This window comes from Haemaphysalis longicornis, unplaced genomic scaffold (assembly GCF_048455015.1).
Source record: "Haemaphysalis longicornis isolate Haplotype H1 unplaced genomic scaffold, Haemaphysalis longicornis Haplotype H1 scaffold_12, whole genome shotgun sequence".
Classification (NCBI taxonomy): Eukaryota; Metazoa; Arthropoda; class Arachnida; order Ixodida; family Ixodidae; genus Haemaphysalis; species Haemaphysalis longicornis.
In genome coordinates this window covers 72145555-72164709 of record NW_027526225.1, presented here as the reverse complement: position 1 = coordinate 72164709, position 19155 = coordinate 72145555, and the positions used below count along the sequence as shown (strand labels likewise).

The following is a 19155-nucleotide window of genomic DNA, read 5'->3' as shown; positions in this document are numbered from 1 at the left end:
CTCGAACTCAACGTGTTGCGGCTATAACGAGACCGGGGAAGGGTGTTGTTGAGTGTTTGTACGTTGTTCAAGACGTGCGCAAATCGCTGGAAGGTTGCAGAACCATTGAAGCTTCTGTGTATAAAGTGCGCTTTTCAGAGCCTGGTAAGAGACCGCTTCGGGTTCTTGTTGAGAACGCTACTACGCCACAGTCATGCTGTAAGCTCGCCCGCAAGTGTGCTGTTCCTATACCATCGCTGTTAATCTGTCGCCATGCAGTACACCAGCTACGTTTTGCTCTGGGCTTTTTATCTTCCACACCAATACAGCTATCCTGCTCGGCGCTCGTCCACCTCGATACCATTACATGACGGAGCGACGGAGCTCGGTACGAGTACGCCTTCTCTAATGTAACAGTGGGTTGAGCATGTCCTGGTTAGCCCCAGCACGGTTCTCGGCGTTCATTCATTAAAATTTAGGCTGTTTTCAAATGCCAGAGACAATTCAATCTGCTGCAAACAGCATTGCTATTACAATAAAATTTCGTAGGTTATATGCTTCTTTTCCTCAAATGTCTTAAATCGAAAGTCTTATGCCACTCCTGAAATATCACCCCGTCTCCTCTTTACCCCTCCCACCTTTCACGCTCGTCGGCTCCCTCCGGCTCCTCCCGGAAAAAGCCCCATGAACGTTCGCCCAATTCAAATCAATTTTACGTGTTCCCACTGCTCGCGCGTTAGGCCATCTCTCTCGATCTCTTCTTACTGCTTGGCTTGAAGCGGCTAGAGCTGGAGCTAGCGCTATTTTTAAGTTTTTAGCTTTACTCGCTTCACTTCGACACTGGGTTTACGCACCTTTCCATATTTTTAGGTAAAGATATACTGCTCCAGCTTGGTTTGTACTTATGCTTCCCCTAAAACTTCATTAATGTTTTCTTTTTGCTGTAAAGTGATGACAAGGACGTAATACGCAACCAGTTTGGGTAGTTTACAGTAGTTTTGCAGATGCACTTCCTGCTCAAACGTTCTGTTTGCTTTTGGCAAGGCGGTTGGAGCGAGTGACAGACGGACGGAACAATATTTCCTGAATTATGTAGGTTAATAAAGCCTATCATATCCAAAAAGGATGACATTAGGCTGCGAATGTACAAGACCTTTCCCAACTGGCGGCCTTTTCTCCTGGTGGCACGGCTCATACACGTCAACATTGTGCCGAGCGAGGGACCTTTTATTTATATTAGAGGCAAATAATAAGTCAACTTCAAAAAAATCCACGATTCCTTGAATGAAGAGTTTTTTTGGATTAGCTATGTGGAAAGAGAAAAGATTTGGCTAGAATCTGTGAGATAGAACCAAGACAATAACGATTGCTGCATCAACAGCAACAACAACAACAACATTGACAATGGCAACGGCGACAACAGCAACCGCAATAACAACGACTACCACTACTACTGCTTACTACAACTGGTTACTACAACTACAACGACCAACGACGACGAGAACGACAACTAGAACAACAACAAAAAAATTATATCTCTTTAGATCAGGGCTTTCTGTTACGTAACTATATGAATGGTTCCAGGTTCCGGAAACAATTTAATAATTCTTTCTCAAGTGCCGCCGCTTTCGGCATACAGACAGGTGCTTTTGAAAGAGCCAATTGAGCGTGTGGGGCTCTTTCGATCGCACTTATCTTACTTTGTGGCATAACAATTTTGTTCATAGAAAAAAGGATATTTTTATTCAAGCTTCTCTTTTTTGTATTAAAGGTTACCATTTTTCTACAGGTCAGTTGAAGTGATGAAGAATCTGCATTTATTTGGTAATTCGGGTTTAGTGATAGTTACTTCTGTACTGACGCCCTTCTTTATCCTGGAAAATAAATTTATATTTTAAAGTCAAATGGGAGCAAAGTCACTGATTTAGCCCTGGCCAATCTCTTTTGCGTGTATGAGCCAAACATCGAAGTCATCATCATCACTATCATTTGAGAAATTCTATGCACTTATCGCAAGTTTGAATGCCAAATCACTAATGTCCCCTGTAACACTGCTGACTGTGCGTCGGAGTTTTCATGAGCAATGGATTTTTTCTAGTTTTGCTCAGAGTTATCTTCGGTGTACTGGCATAGAAAGCTAGCTTCTTTCGCTGACGTGGTTCCCGTGTAGTGCAGCATCTTTTGATCTTACAAAGCCCTTGGCCGTTTGGTTATATAGTTATAAACGAAAGTTAAAGGGGCCCTGAAAGAGCTTTTTCCGAAACATGGGTGTTCCAGATTTCGGGCACATAAATGTCCTAAGTAATCACCGTCCTAAAGAACTTTGTTAAAGCGATGTCTATGGGTGTAGTGATTGCAAATTAAAACACAGCAGTTTTGTCAGGGCCACCATTCACCCTCGTTGCGTCAACGTCCTCGCACCGCGTGAGCGTGACTGGCCATGATGCCTTGCATCTCGGTGACGTCCGAAAGAACACCCGGCTGCAGGCGTCGTCTCCAACTGCGATATTCTGCGCCGCAGCAATTGCTCTAGGACGGAACCATAAGACTTTCTGCGTTCTCTTTGGGCCGTTTTTTATCATTCTCCTGATCAATCCGGCATTCCGCTCACGGCTGGAAAATCTGAAGGAAGGAACGGGGCGAAACGTTTACGCTTCCACACCACGGCGAAAGATCACGCGAAAGGTGAAGGAGCCTGTCACCGCTCGTTCGGTGCGACGTCACGTCTTGGTAAATAAGGAGGGATAAAATATGAGAGCGAATGACTGAAGAATGGCCTGAAATTTTTTTGAATTAGCACTTACATGCGTTCCGATCCGACGTCGGTTGATATAATGGTTAATTGGCCGCTCGTTCGCGCCAATGTCGAGCTTGGTCGTATTGTAGTACGGGCATGCACGCGCGTACACAGGCAGTTGTACTTTTCCATTACGTCATTCAGATCGGTTATAAACATTTATAACCATAACAAAAAAACAGTGGAAGGGTTGCGCGGTGCAGCACAAGGACGTTTTTCAGAGTGCGCCGTGTATTCTATTTCCCCCACGCCCCTTACTTTCCGGCAAACTCCTACGCGACACTCTGTTTATGAACTAATAGACGAGTACACCGTAACCGATATTACGAGCGGTCTTGGAACAGTAGTGCGAGTTTTCGAGCCGTGCGGGCTTGCCGGTGGATTTTGAAGGCGTGACAGTTGAGTGGAGTGAGTGGAAAATAGTTAACGCTGATTGGAGTTTGCGTTCTAGATGAAATTATCGTCGTCGATGTGCATTTTACCATGAACGAGATACACTTTTTTACCAGAAGCTTTCTCGGTTTTGGCACTTTCCTAGAGCATTTTCTCGTTCTTTGGGGTATTAGCGGAGCAGTTATTCTGGATTCTGTTGCTCTTGAGATTTTTTTATTATTGAGGAGTACAATCCTGTCATTGAAGTCGTGGAAAAATAAAATAAATGGCCTTTTGACAGGACCTTTTAGTAGCCTGTGACTTTGACCAACGGATACGCACTTGACTCCCAGTTTTTGCTTAAATGTATGCGTAAGGACTTCTCACGTAAGATCTTCTACTTCCTCGCGGTCATAAGCGATGGCAAAAATCACAAAGTGGGACCATTTACTTCGGTCGCCAAGGTCAATAAGGTTTCTTCAAGGCTGACGCCTTTGAGATTCCACTGGGGTAGAATGCGATGTTGTGGCGCTGTCAATGTCGTTTATTCTCGCAGTTTTTGTTAGTTCATCTAGATAATATGAATCTAAAATCCTAAAAAACGGCTCTTCAAGTCCACGAAAAAGCAATCACTCCTTGCTCTTAAGCCTTCCACCTCGCCTCGCTGTGCCTATCGCCCTTCCAAAATTTGCAACAATATTTGTGCTATTTAGGACCAGACATCTCCTCAAAGAAGCATCTCGAGAACAATAAAGCATTCCCAAGCCCATTTTTAGCACTTTCGCAGGCATGGCAGGACCAGCGAAAAGGAAGTTTTGCTTTTTAGACAGGTGTAAACTGAGCCAACCTGCATGAAATAGAAAACCGGAATTAAACGGCATTGCCCCAGCTAGGCCTGCCGTACCCGCTAAAAACGAAAAAGGGGAGACGATTTTTTTCAAGGCACCGCATAGGTAAACGTCTTGGCCCCGAAGTGCGCAGGTGGCATCAGGGAGACGATGAGGTGTGGCAGGTGCAGGAGATGTAGCTCACAAAGAAAGGCGGCGGGAACGTGTCCGAGTGCGAACAGAACTGTTTGGCCAACCGTTTGACCTACGCAGAAATGCAGCCTAACAAGCCCGGCATGAAGTAGAAAAACAGCTTAAAACGAGCTGTGCTCCCGCCAGGCTCGCCGTTCCTACTGAAGAAGCCAGCACACTCGTGGAGTGAGGCAGCGCATTGAATTCTCAAGTGGCACGTCATCGCTGACTCGGCTTGAAATTGGTACGAGCTAGCGCACAACCCGGGGGGCGTTCGTTCGCCGTGGTGTCATGTATTGAGGTGTGAAGACGGGCTAGTTGGTTCATACTGAAGGCAAAAAACAGCGCAAAGGATCTGCACGGTAGACGAGAAAGATGTGTGAATGACCGTCTTTCAGAGCACGGTAACACCATCAAATCCGCTACCGGTAGTAACCTTCCCACAGATGTTGCTTCATGCGTGAACGAGCCCTCTTGCGAGCCCTTGTATGGGCATTGTCACGTTTTTAAGCGCTATGATGACCAGCAAACACGCGAGATTTCCGAAGGTTTTTCGATGCACGAACGAGCGGGCGGATGCGTCAGCAAACCGTCTGTCGACTTGTTGCCCAAGGAGATAGCCTTTCTTCAATGTTAACTGTATCTTGTTTTAGTATTCTTCCTGGATTTTCTTATATTGCCTGCGCGCCATAAAATTCATTCAGTTTTCAAACAGCGCCCGTGTTGGTCTCTTTGTCTCCTGTCGGGCCGTTCCGTTGCGCTGTTTTTTGCCTTCATGTATTGATTTGCTCTGGGTTTGGACCAGTGAGTTTTTCATTTGAACAGACTCACATGGGAGGAATTGGTGGTGTAAAGAAATATTAACGCGAAACAAAACCACCTAAAACCGTTTAGGACTATTCAAGTTTCGTACGCTGGGGAACAGCAGTGCTAGAACCATGTGCGAGCTGCTAGTGTTAGTTGAATATACACCGGCGCAAAACGCAAGTGTGATGGTGTAATTTTTGCGACACTTATTGTATAAAGCAAAAAAAATTATTTGTTCACCTTTACGGCATTTTCGGGGGAAGTAAGACGCCTGGATGTTAGGCCTGCCGTAAGGGCTATATTGACACCATGGAAAAATTTTAGACAAGCGCTGGAAAGTGATCGAGCGGTCCCTGACATTTTGTCCACAATGCAGTTGAAGGGGTTTCCCACAAACTGGTAACTATCTTTTACTACTGCAAACATAATTGAGCAAGGATACCGAAAAAAATGTTGTTAAAGAGTACAAATGTAACTTCAACTTTTCGTGACAAAGTTTACATTTGTCGTCCTAGATCAGGTTTAGAAGAAACCGCACGCTCACCACCTAATAAATCACGCTGTTTTTATTTCCGAACCTGTACGATTATAATCAGGGCAGGAATTGTCAAAGACTTTGTGTAAAGCTGGCGTTTGACCACACATGTTATTGTATACATTTTTGCAATCCGTAGTCATTGTACCGTTTGCCGCCTGCGTTATGAACACAAGGCATGGAAAGTCTGAAAAGATACGGAATATGTTTAATAAACACTTCGATATTCAGAAAAAATATTTCGTCTACCAGTGATTTTACTCTAGGAGTGAGGACAATAAGTATACTACATTTTCTTCATAAACCACAAACAAATAATACACGTACTTCTTAGAGGACAAATGCCTTTCAAGTGCAGAATATAGACCAATAAAACAAGCGGAGGAAGAAATGCGAGTTCTTTCCGCACTGCGCCCGTGAATGACCAGCGCAGTTGCAAAATTCGTGTTAAGAATACGTGTAAAAGACTCATTTAATTAGTCATTGACACTTAGAATTGACGCAGGCGTCGACTTTGTTGTCACTGTGATATCCACATATAGGACGGCTTGTGACTGCAGCCACATTATTCTGGGATAATGGCAGATTGACGGACGTATGCGACTCAGTAGTCGGTTGGTTTGGATCGGTGTTGCCAAGCGAAATTCCTTCCACAGGAAACACGCAAACCACATCATGTTTGGTTTGAACGCGTCGACATCGAAATCACCTACTACCAGCACTGGGGTAGTGCAATCGAATCTAACCCATGGTCCCAGGTCAGCCAGAGAAATCCTCAGCGCTTTTGGCGCCTTCTGAAAATAAAAGTAATCCGATGAATGAGCTATCAGCAATACAAAAAATATACGGAATTCAAAATCGCGCTGCAGAACAGATATTCAGATAATATAATCATAATCAATCAATCAATCAATCAATCAGTCATTCAGCCAATCAACCTTTATTAAAGTGCCCAGGAACAGCCGAAGCCTTCGTGCTGGCGTACTGAGAGGGGGAAAAAAAGGCCGCATTGAAATACATCAGCGCCTGACACATAAACAGCCAGTAAAAAATGGGGTGAGTGAAAAACAATAAAAAACTGGAATACTATAGAGAATAAAATTAAAAGTGGTATCCAAACTACATTACACGACTGACAGAAACTGTAAATTATGGTACATTGCAAAAACATCGTACAATGACCATAGCAATAGGGTGAAGCATGAATTTCACAAAAATGTATGAAACAAAGTACAGGAAATACTTGTAACTATTCACAGAAAGTGATAAGTTATAGAAACATTTGTTGCTGTGGCCTCCCCGGCCATTTAAAAATGTGTTTGAAGGGTTGACTACAGCAGTGTGTCATAGTACATACAACAATTACGCCAGAAGCATCAATATCAGATACGAACACATGACAATAATAATAATACTCATAATCAACCAGTCAATCAATCAAAAAATCAATCAATCATGTTTATTTACGTGCCAAGGAACAGCCAAAGGCCTGAGTGCTGGCGCACAGATAGTTACATACAAACAAAATACAAGAAACATATTGCAAGAAACAAACACGTGACATGACACACACAAATGGAAGTAGTGAAAATTAATAATATCAATCAATCAACCTTTTTCGATGAATTGATTGATTGAAATATCATAATAATAATATTAATAATCAATCAATCATGTATATTTATTGTGCCCAGGAACAGCCGTGAGGCCTTGGTGCTGGTACACAGATGGATACAGGTAAAAATAAGGAAAACAAAAATTGAAAGGAAAGAACACTTTGACAGCGCATAAAATAAAAGAGTAGAAAAAAATAACTTTTAGAATGTATATTACAAAGTATACCGTATAAACCACTACAAAACGTAGATAGCGTATACACTACATGCAATGAACACAAACAAAACTGACAGGACACAACAGAATTGGTAATTACATCGTACCGATGAAACAGAACATCTGCACACTACACGTAATCGTGTAACCTTATAACAGCAATCCATAAAATGGAAAACAACAAAAGAGTCATATAAACAGCATACTCTCTATACAGTAAGGCAAGCAGGTAAAAAGAAGTTACTATAACTACAACAAGATCCATTCAGTATGACGGAGCAAAGAAATATTCAATATAGTTCCATGTAAAAGAAAAAGAGGGAGCATGTTAGCGAATGAGAATTCCGGAAGTGTCTGAACTGAACTGATTGAGGGAGCTGTTAAACATATCTACGTCTGCAGAGTAGAAGTTACACGTGTTCTGCAGCCTGAACAGCGGGCAATGTCGGTTACAGGAGCTGAGAGTACGAAAAGGATGACATTTTCTTGTGGTTTTAATAGGCACTGTCAGCTGGAGGTCCGAAAGCAGTTGAGCACTGCTAATTTGTCTATGTATGAGCTTAAAAAGAAATAAGAGGTCAGCTGTATCGCGCCTAGCCTTTAGCTCAGACAGCCCTTGCAAGTACCGTGGTCCAGAGTCAAGACGGTGATACTCGTGAGGGAAGTGATGTCTAAGTATGGACAGCAGCTTATTCTGTACTTTCTCAATGGCCCTGCTGTTAGATTTGCATGTACCATTCCAGACAACCAAGGCTTATTCCAGCACGGGACGACAGACACTGGAGTACAGTTTCAGCAACGACTTTGCACTACGGAATTCTTTAGACATCCGGCGGACCATGCCCAAGCGGCGGAGAGCTCGCTGTTTGATGAATCGAACATGCGGTGTAAAAGTCAGCTGGTTATCAAAGAGCACGCCAAGATCAGTTGTCGTCGAGATTCGAGGCAAAGTAACATCGTGAACTGAGTAGTGATAAAGCAGGCAGTCTGTTTTACGCGTGTATGACAACGCTTTGGTTTTCGCGACGTTCACTATCAGTTCGTTCTCTTTACACCAGAGTGTAAATGCATCCCCGTCTCTTTGCAAATTCCCGCAGTCGCTAAGAGACGAAACTTCCCTAAAACTCTTGGTGTCATCAGCATAAAGTAAAAAATGCCCTATAGCAGCTGAAACATCATTGACAAATAAAGAAAACAAAATAGGGCCTAGAACAGACACCTGTGGCACACCACTTGAAACGCAGTAACGATAGGATTGCTGGCCGTTAACATTTACGTAGCAGGTCCGCCCACTCAAGTAACTAATTAGGAGGTCAAGAATCGAATTATCTATGTTCAGGAGTGACAGTTTAGAAATTAACAATGGGTGACTGACCACATCAAAAGCCTTGCTCAGGTCAAAGTACACAGTATCAAGCTGCCTCCTATGATGAACCGCTTCGGACGCTCGCTGCATGAAAGCACCGAGGTTAGTGGTTGAGGAACGCCCGGACATAAACCCGTGCTGTTCGGAAATTAGTATGCCCTTAACGCTGGACCCAGTCTCAAAAAGCTTAGACGCCGCACACAGTAGCGAAATAGGCCGATAGTTTCTAGCACTGTCTTTAGCACCAGTTTTGAAGACAGGGACCAAGCGTGCTAACTTCCAGGCTGCCGGAAAAGTAGCAGATTGAATTGAATTAATAAATATAGCGGTCAGTATGGGAATCAGCAGCTCCCCATAGGTTTTTAATATTGCGGGAGGAATGCCGTCAGGGCCACAGAAAAATGACGGTTTGAGGCGCTTCAGGGCTTTCCGAACGTCGCCCTCACTTATTCTGGGAACGCAGAAATTAGACGACGCAGAGGAAGAGTTCGACAAATTGTTAACTTCACCCTTTAGAAATACTGAGCTGAAATAATCCGCAAAGGCATTAGCAACGTCTCCAATCGGGTTTCCATTGTCGTCTAGAAGGTTAACGATTTCGGCAACCTTGCCAGCAGATCGAGAACGAACATACTGCCAGAAACTTTTCTGGTCGCGTGTAGCGCTGATGTCTACATTGGCTGTGTAGTCTGACCGATCGCGATCATACAGCTCTTTACACAGGGCTCTGAAATACTTAACCTCCTTTTTCCAAGCTTCGGATTGTAGCCCGCGAATTTTCTTGTGAGCACAGGCTTTACATTTTAAAGCCTTTCGCAGTTCCGCAGAAAACCACTTCGGAAATTTAGATTTCTTTCCGTACGTTCTTGGTATAAACATTTGCATTCCTTGCTGAATAATTGTAGAAAGTTTCTCGACTTGGTCATCAACAGAGGGAAGTTTGACGAGGAGAGACCAGTCAGTGTTACATAAGTAGTTATAAAAAGCAACGTAATCTCCAGCAGCATAATTGTACGTCGAATGTGCAGAATGGCTGTAGCATCTCGATTGCCCCGACACATATGGCGGTGAGATATGAAGGACAGGATGAAATTTGTCTGGACGGACCAGCAAGGTATCCGACAGAGAAATGGTAAGGTCCGCCTGGTTGGAAAAGCAAAGGTCTAAAACATTACCACAAATGTTTTTCCACCTATTACTTTGTCCCAGACTAGTGAAAGAAATAAAGTCTAACACACAGTAGCCCTTCTGGGAAATGTAATGATGATTGTGTCTGACAGTGCGATCATCCCAGTCTACACCGGGAACGTTGAAATCCCCGCATATAAGAAATTTAGTGTCTGGGTAGGCATTAACAACATCCTCTATTGATGTAACACAGCGCTGAAATTCGGCGTAGTATATAGATGGAGGTATATAAAAGGTGGAAATTAGGATACTATTTTTTCTACCGCCGAGAACCTCCACCCACACTGATTCTGCAGCAGTTTCGAGGTCTGACCGACGACGGAACTGCAACGACTTGTCCACCGCAATGAGCACTCCACCACCGCAATTTTTAGAAGTGGGGCCAGTACGGTCACTTCGGAAAACAACATAATTATCGGTAAAATAATCGCTAGACGGAATTTCTGAGGATAGCCAAGTTTCGGTAAGGACGATTACATTATGTGAGGACGAAGCTATAGAGAAAAAGAAGTCAGCAGATTTGGTCCGCAAACCACGGACAGTTTGGTAACAAACATTCATCATGTGGCTGAGGAAAGTTCAGACAGGTGCAGCATGGACTCACGTAGTACGCCCCGGAAGGGCTTAAAAAGACACTCATTTGGCCACAGAGCTGGATCCTTCAGTAATTCATAGCACACGTTGCTCACGGCAACATAGAAGGAGGCATAGGTGTTGTACCTAGTTTTTATCCGCTTGCAAGCAAGAGGAGCAGCATCTCTGGCAGTTAGGTACGAGCACAGCTGGGCTTCCGTGGTTTCGGGTGAAAGTTTCGTGACGAACAGAGCCTTCGGCAGCGGCCGCCGCTGTACCACCGTGAGCTCAGATGAGTCCGAGGTTCCAAAAGATGCGGGTTGACGAGCCTTGCCGTTGACATCACCAATGCTGGTGTGGCGCATGGTGGATCCTCCTCCTCCAGCTGACGGTTGCGATGCGAAACACGCATCGGCACCAGTGACGACAGCATTCAGGCTGGAGCCGGGCGACGCAAGCTGCCGTTGCAGACGCTGCTGTCCGTGTTCAGCCACTGGCTGGTTACGGTTGACAACGTTTTTAGGCGCACCACCAACAGTAACAGCAGGAGCGGCTGCGACGGCAGCGGCGAACGACGCTGTCACGGGGACTACAGGTGACCCACACCCAGCCATACCCGACGCCGTGGTTGAAAGCATCACGCCGGGAGAAGAGGGGGCCTTGGGGGAGGCCGGCAGGGAAACCGGTTGCCGCGCGGCGAGCTCTTCTCGGAGAGTGCGTACCTCTTGCCGAAGGGAAACGACGATGGCAGTGTGGTGGGCCCGCTCCCGCTCAATCTCCCGACGAAGGCTGTCAAAACCCTGCATATTCTCCCGGCGCAGCTGATCATTGTCGTCACGCAGTCGGGCCATTTGGTCACTCAAAAAAGAAATGCCGTCCAATGCGTCGGTGAGGAGCGCACGGAGGACAGCAGCATCAGCCCCAACGCCAACCGGTTGGGACGGCGAAACAGGGGCCTCTTCGGCCGGCGACCTCCGTCGGAGGGAAAGGGGGAAGATCGCCTGGTGGCGGATAGGCCGGTGTCGTTGCTCGTCAGTGAAGCTCTGCTGCTAGGCCTAGCCGCCGCCTCGGCCGTCTCACACAGACTGCACTTGAACGGCCGGGCACCGGACTTTAGAAGTTGCAGCTCCGCGTCCGGCCACGCAACACATTTCGCGTGCACACGCTTTTTACAGGCGGCACACCGGAAAAACATTTGCTTACAGAAGAAAGCCTGGGAGCACAAAATACAGAAATCCACACTAGGCGCCATCTTGCCATCTTAATAATAATAATAATCAATCAGTCAACCTTTATTTTCGGTGCCCAGGAACAACCCTAAGGTCTTGGTGCTGGCACACCATATACAAAACATTATTAAAGAAACGTAGAACAGCACGGCACAACACAAAAAATCCTCGATATGACCGAAAAAAAAGTAAAAATACTTACAGAAATTCAGAAAAAAAACAGTGTTGCAAGCTATGGCCCTCGGCCAGCAAAACGTTCAAGGCACTTGAGAAAAGGAAATATACAACAAAATACACAGTCCATATGATAGAGACAGAGTGTACATATAAAACGAGAGTTTAGATTTCTGAAAAGTTACACCGCAATAAAGTATTAGCGTAAAACGAGCGATGCTTTTGCAATGTCCCATCTTGTCGAGACACACAACAAACATAGCAACGCGTTTGACAGAGAAATAGCGAAAAAACAATGGCAGGAGTATAGACATAAATGATCAGACCAACAAGTCGCAGAGATAATAAAAATGACGAATGAATCAACCAATTAATTGTTTAATAGTGTGTCCAGGAACGATGTGCGTGTGCGAAAAGAAAGTGCATATCTAAAAAATTATATAGAAAATAGCATTGCTTAGTCTGGACGATTATGAGACACTTTGAGATTCACACATGCCGACACACGCACATGACCCGCGCACATATGCAAACAAGGCAAGTGTAAGACAACAAGACATCATTAAAACTCTTTACACTGAAACATGTAAACCGAAAAAAGATATTAGCTAAAAATCACGCCACAATGAAGGCATAAAACTTACATACACAAGTGAATCATCAAAACAATTAGCATACATACATAGATAAACCTAACCCCGGTAACATAAAGTGTGAGAGTTGAAGTTACATACTAGGGCAAGCAAACTACTCCTGGTTTGTCAAGCCACGCAGTTCCTTACAACAAGCTGGAAAGTGACGATGGAATACGTCCAAACTTTCTGCGTGCATATTCTATAGGTGCTGAATGCACCCCACCGGACTCTTGACACGGGCGGGGACATGAAACGGTCTAGGTGCCCTTATGTTGCCTGTCGGGGTTCTCAAATTTATGGTACCCAACAACTCTGTACAATCAATGAGGCTCTGGACCAGTTTGTACAAGAATAAAAGGTCAGCCTTGGCCCACCGGCTGTGTAGTGGGTCCATTACAAGCAAGCTGGCGGCATCAACATCAGGATAATCTTCAGCCTTCGCAATAGCGTACCTATGTTTTAGTATTGACAGAAATTTAGTTTTCACTCTCTCAATGGCCGCCGCGTTGGACCGACACGTTGCATTCCCGACCACGGATGCGTATTCCAACAGAGGGCGGCAAATCGAGGTTTAGAGCTGAAGAAATGTGTCTGGATAGTTGAATTCTCTGGATACATGACATGTTGCACCTAGTGTTCGCAAAGCACGACAGGTAATCTCATTATTATGAGCTGTAAATGTGAGCTTAGAGTCAAACAAAACTCCCAAGTCTCTGATTTGACATACCCGATTCAGATCTTCTTCACTTATACGATAGGTGAAATTGATATCATCTCTTTTACGGGTATACGACACCACTTTGGTTTTTGCACTGTTAAGTATCAACTTAATTCGGTTGCACCAGTCCGAAAACGCGGTGATATCACATTGCAGTTGCGCACAGTCTGAGATGTTGCCAATCACTTTGAATATTTTAATATTGTCTGCGTATAGCAAGAACGATGAGTACTAAATTGCTGTCGAAACATCGTTGACAAAGAGTGAAAACAAAAGGGGTCCAAGGACAGAGCCTTGACGCACCCCGCTGGTGGCTGAGTACGTTCCGGAGTGTAGCCCGTTACAGTGAACGTAGCAGTGACGACTGGTAAGGTAGTCACGCAGCCGATCTAGCAATGGATCAGGAATGTCAAGATGGGAATGTCAAGGTTACACAACAATGAATGGGAAACCACATCGACCGCCTTGCTAAGGTCACAGTATACCACGTCAAGTTGGCCTCGATCTTCCACTGCCTTTGACGCATGTTCCATAAAAGAAACTAACTTTGTAGTGGTCGGGCGGCCACGTATAAAACCATGTTGATTGGGAATAATTTCATATCTCACTCTGGATGTAATGAGGGAATGCATTATAGATTCAAAAATTTTAGAAGCACTGCACAGGAGGGAAATCGGTCTATAATTTTTTGCATCTGTTTTTGACCCTGATGTGTGTACAGGTACAACTTTAGCAATTTTCCAACAGTTAGGAAACGTCCCAGTACTAATACAGTAGTTAAACACACATACAAGCACTGGAGCAAGAATAGGACTGAAAGCCTTGAGTAGAGCCATGGGAATGCAATCTGGGCCACAGGCTAGCGAGGGCTTCGCGTCCCGTAGGCTTTTCATCACGATTTCCTCCCCTACAAATGCCGTGCTCGGTGCCGTACCGCGACAATTGGACATCGGAGCTGACGGAACGTAGCAGGTATCTCTATACACCGTTTTAAACTGCTGAGCGAACGCGGCAGGAACGTCATCAATGATTACTCCATCGGAGTTAAGAAGATTATTGCATTCAGTGTTATGCTGGGGTGACCTACTGCGGATATATTTCCATAAATCTTTGGGGCTCCTTTTAAGATTGCTTTCTATGGACGTAATGTATGCAGCCTGATCACGATCATACAGTTTTTTACATAGTGACCGGTATTCTTCAAACTCTAGCTTCCATTTTGTCTCCCCACTCACTCTTTTTAGCTTTCCTGTGGGCATGCTCTTTGGCTTTTAGTGCTGACCGGAGTTCACTCGAGAACCAGAAAGGATGCTTCGAAGATTTAGATTTTTTTAGTGGTATATATCTGCGCATACCTCCTTGAAGTACTTTGGTTAATTCACTGGCCTGAAAATTTGGGTCAGTTGACGCCAGGATTGCCGACCAATCAAAATTCGACAAGTACTGGTAAAAACTGATGTAGTCACCTGCAGCAAAATTGTAGCGGGGGAATTCGGAAACACGTGGCGTGTCCTTTTGCACATCACTTTGAATAGGTAGTACAATGGATAAGGGTGGATGGTAATTGTCCGGGGTAACCAAACCAGTAGGGCTTATGTTGACACTGAAGTTTTCGATGTTTGAAAAACAAAGGTCAAGTAATCTCCCAGCAGAGTTCACAACGTGGTTGCACTGTCCAAGACCAGTAAATGAAATGAAGTCCAGTAAGGCTGAGGCCTTTTGAAGAACGTAGTTATTGTAATGAGAAATACTAAGGTCACCTCATTCTATTCCGGCGAGTTAAAGTCACCAAGAATGACGATACGGTGTCTAGGATGAGAGGAAATTACATTTTCAATCGATGCTAAACAAGTTTGAAAAGAAACCGGAGCTATGTTAGGAGCTAACTAAAATGCACCAAGCAGGACGCGTTCACCACTGATGCAACACAAGTCAACCCAGACAGACACCCAGATAGACTCATCCTCTGTCTCTAGGTCTGTGCGCCTCACGTATCTGAATGAGCTATTGGCGGCTATCAAAGCTCCCCCTCCCTTGCGTTTAAGGCGAGATGTGGCACGGTCACTGCGGAACACATTGTAATAAGGCGGAAAATAATCTTTTGACGAGATACTGGGTAAGAGCCAGGTCTCCGTAAGAACAATCACAGAAAAAATTGAGGAAGATACAGTACAAAAAAACGCGTTGGATTTAGTCCTTAGACCACGAACATTTTGATACAAAACGTTAAGGGACCTATTCATGAGTTACCTGTTCATTTTCTAACTCAGATGGGTGCAGATGGCGATCATGAAGAATTCCCTGGAAAGGTTTAAAAAGGCAGTTTGTCGGCCATAGGCCGGGGTCCTGCAGCTTCTGAAAAGCTTCGTCGTCAACTGCAACGTAAAATGAAGCATAAGATTCATACTTCGTTTTCAGCCGTTTGCACACCAACGGTGCGATCGCGACGCTAGAAACATATGCCGACACCTGCAAAGACGATGTTTCAGGAGCCAGCTTTGTCACGAAAAGCGCCTTCGATCGCCGATGTTGACTGGCGACCGACAACGTTGTACTTGGTGCCAGTCCAAAGCACGCCGGTGATCGTTCCTTGGTTGGACGACGAGAGCCTGTTGCCTGTAGAAGTGGTGGGCTCTCACCAGTGGTGGGCGTTAGCGAAGGCGTGTCCGAGGCAGCAGTTCCGGGCGCTCTCGGCTGCACTACCCCCAGGGGCCCGCATACAGACGGCGAGAGCGTCGGAAGCGGCGACGGTTTGTTGCCGGGCGGGAGAGCGCAGGCGGACGACTTCGGCGACGCTACCGCACCAGCAGAGCCCGGCTGCGCAGGCCACATGCCTACTGGTAGTGGCCGCCAGAGTAGGAAACGACGTCGATTCAGTGCGTTGACGCGTCAGCTCGTTGCGAAGCGTGTGCACTTCCTGCCGCAGCGATTTAACAGCAGCTGCGTGTGTATCAGCCTTCGCCGCCGCCTCCCAGCGCATCCGTTCATTCTCCTCCTTCAGTTGGGCAACCTGATCTGTCAGAAAGGAGATTCCCTTGAGCGCGCGAACGAGAAGGCCGCGCAGGGGAACCTGCTCGATGTCAAACGGTTCCTTAGGAGGGGTGGCCGCTGCCGTCGTCGCCGCCGGCCGGGTAGGGGGATGCGCGGAGGCTGCTTCGGCTCCATCGATTAAGCCGATGTCGCGGGTAGGCCTAGGCAAAGCGGCGGAACACTCACACTTATTGCAGGTAAACTGCCGCTCCCCAGACTTCAGCATGTTGAGCTCATCGTCCAGGCAGGTAACACACTTCATATGAACACGTTTCCGACAGTCAGCACAACAAACTTTTGTTTGCCGTAGAAACACTGCGAGCAGAGGGAACACGCATCCGTACTCGGCGCCATCTTGAAAAAATAATAATTTAAATAATTCCTTTACTATACCTAGACGACTATGGAATAGAGCCCGCATAAACGTATGCGGGTTGCTTGTGTGCTTGCCTGGGCAGCCCAGCGAATCACACTTTGTGTTTGAACATAATATACATGTAGCCTTGAACAGCCAAATGCTACATTTTGAACATAAAAACGAGCTCGATAAATAGGAACCCATGTGCGGGACCATACAAGGCCATCAAGAAATGACTGCGATTTGGGAAGCTTCACGACAAAGAAAAAAATACAACAGTCGTAAAATTCAGGAATGCCAATCTTGGAGTACAAACACTTTGAGTTACAAACTGAATAACACAGAGTAGGAAAGAATGAGAAACTTTATGTGTCTGTACTCAACCACAGTCGAAGCAAGCGTTTCACTGTGGTGAAGTTAGAAGTGAAGTTTATTAAAATAAAATGGAATATAGAAGCGGTGACCTCTTTTACCAAATATGGTGTATACGCTAGGCAGAACGAATCGTTCAGTGCGACGTAGCGGCTTTACTTTTTAAGTTTACTACTTTTAATAAATCTTTAAAATAATGTTTCATCATCACATCATCATTGCACTGCGGGCGCACAGACAACATTTCAATGCAATGCATAATAGAATGAAGACTGTAACCATGATATTACGTACCATACGCAATGTTAACAGCAATTTTATTCAATATTGTATTCACAACGTTTAGTTTGTAAGGGGAAGGAAAACCATAAACAGTAAAACCATATTTGGTAGTACGAACACCCAGAAATTTATACACCATGTTTCTAACGGAAACGTAAACGCACGACCTCAGTTAATACAAGTCTATACAAATGAAACGCAACCGTTCAGACAACTCCTCAATTTGCAAACTCCAAGATAATGTTTCGTAAAAGCTCAAGCCAAGGTATTTCACTTTGTGTACAAGTTAAAGCTCTGAGCAGGAACAACCTAAACATTGAGTATCATAGAGAAAAACAGAGTAAGTCGGCGCTGGAACTTTATGCGGTCTATGAACACAACTGTGCCACTTTAACGTGTTGACAAAATACTGTTCATAATAAACTAGTCGAGCAAGGCTAAAATGTCCCCTTGGATAATTATAGCTCTATCATCGTATGTGTCGCAGGCTAGTGCAAGAACTGTATCATCCGCGTAAAGGATAGTTTTTCATTTCAACGGAACATCGCCAAGTAGGTTAACATGAATATTAAGTAATATTGGCCCCAGCACAGATCCTTGTGGTACTTCATGGTATATAGGAAATGTATTGCTAATGCAATTTTGAATACGGACACATTGAGTGCGATCGAAAAATTAATTATTGAAAAATTGCTTTTAGGGTCCCCTGCAACCAAATTTATCTAATTTCTTAGCAAAGACTGGTGGTTAATTGTGTCAAATGCCTTTCTTAAATCTACGAGAAAGCTAAGTGCAATTTTTTTATTATCAACGTTGTAGAAAATTTATACCGTAAAATCCTCCAATAAAGGTGTAGTGCTTAGTCTCTGCGAAATCCGAATTGAACAAAGCTTATTAGATCGTATTTAGCTTATTAGATCGCATTGACTCTGGGGAAATAGGCTGTTTTTATGATTGATGGGGAAGCATATTCATGAAAGTAATTCGCGCTTGCGAGGTTTATAATTTGGCTCATTGGATCGCACAAAATGGTCGTTAAGGTCATTCGCAAGTTTCCCAAGAGGTATATCCGGAAATATTTTTTGGAACTTCATATAACTGCTCTTTTTTTGCGGTTTTCCTCCAATTCTATTACCCATAGCCCATTCCTTCAGTATGTCAGGGCCGCCTGCTGTAAAATGTTTAAGATATAGCGTTTGAGCTAACCCTATTTTTGCTGTTATTTTGGTTGTAAGATGCCGAAGCTCTTCCTATAAAAGGGTATTTAGAGGATTTGTTGGTACCTTGTTGTGCAGAATGCTTTTATGATTACAAAGCGAAATTATTTTGTATTGATCAGCGGGCAAAATTCGTTTCTTCGTGTAGCCTAGATTTTTACCTTTAAGTAATCCTAAATATTTTCGAATTCGTCAACAAGGGAGTTATAACCTTGCAAATTTTTATAGTCTAGCAAGGAATCCCAGTTAAAAGATGTGATTTTTCTGTCTACCTTTTCAGAGTTTCTAATAACTTTAGTATCTCCTTCAACATTATCGTGATCATTGTCGTTTCCTAACACAGAAAAAGCAGTAATATAAAGATCACCAACCTTTTCTTTAATTATACACCCTAAAGTAGGTTTTTGTGGTATTCTAGTTATAATATGATCAAGACATGTCTTGTCAATAGTTTGTTTAGTAATTCTTCACGTGTATATCCTTAAAGCAGACTTTCAAGACCATCACTTTCCATTAGTGTTACGTAATGAGTAACTCCTGGCTTAGATGAATTAGATGCATGAATATTAAAGTCGCGTTCTAAAATTGCTTGTTTATTGCTACGGTGCTTGTTTAACAAATCATGCAGTTTGTTAAAGAAGACAGATAAACCACTAGTCTGTGGTAGGTAA

At 44.3% G+C, this 19155-nt stretch overlaps 1 long non-coding RNA gene across 1 annotated transcript in view; it reads right to left on the bottom strand.

The window, feature by feature from the left end:
* Window positions 1-5531: 5531 nt before the first annotated feature.
* Window positions 5532-19155, bottom strand: part of LOC144162018 (uncharacterized) — a 77292-nt gene continuing 63668 nt past the window's right edge. The window contains exon 5 of the long non-coding RNA XR_013320573.1: window positions 5532-5696. This is a non-coding gene — a long non-coding RNA (uncharacterized LOC144162018). The remainder of the gene's footprint in view (window positions 5697-19155) is intronic.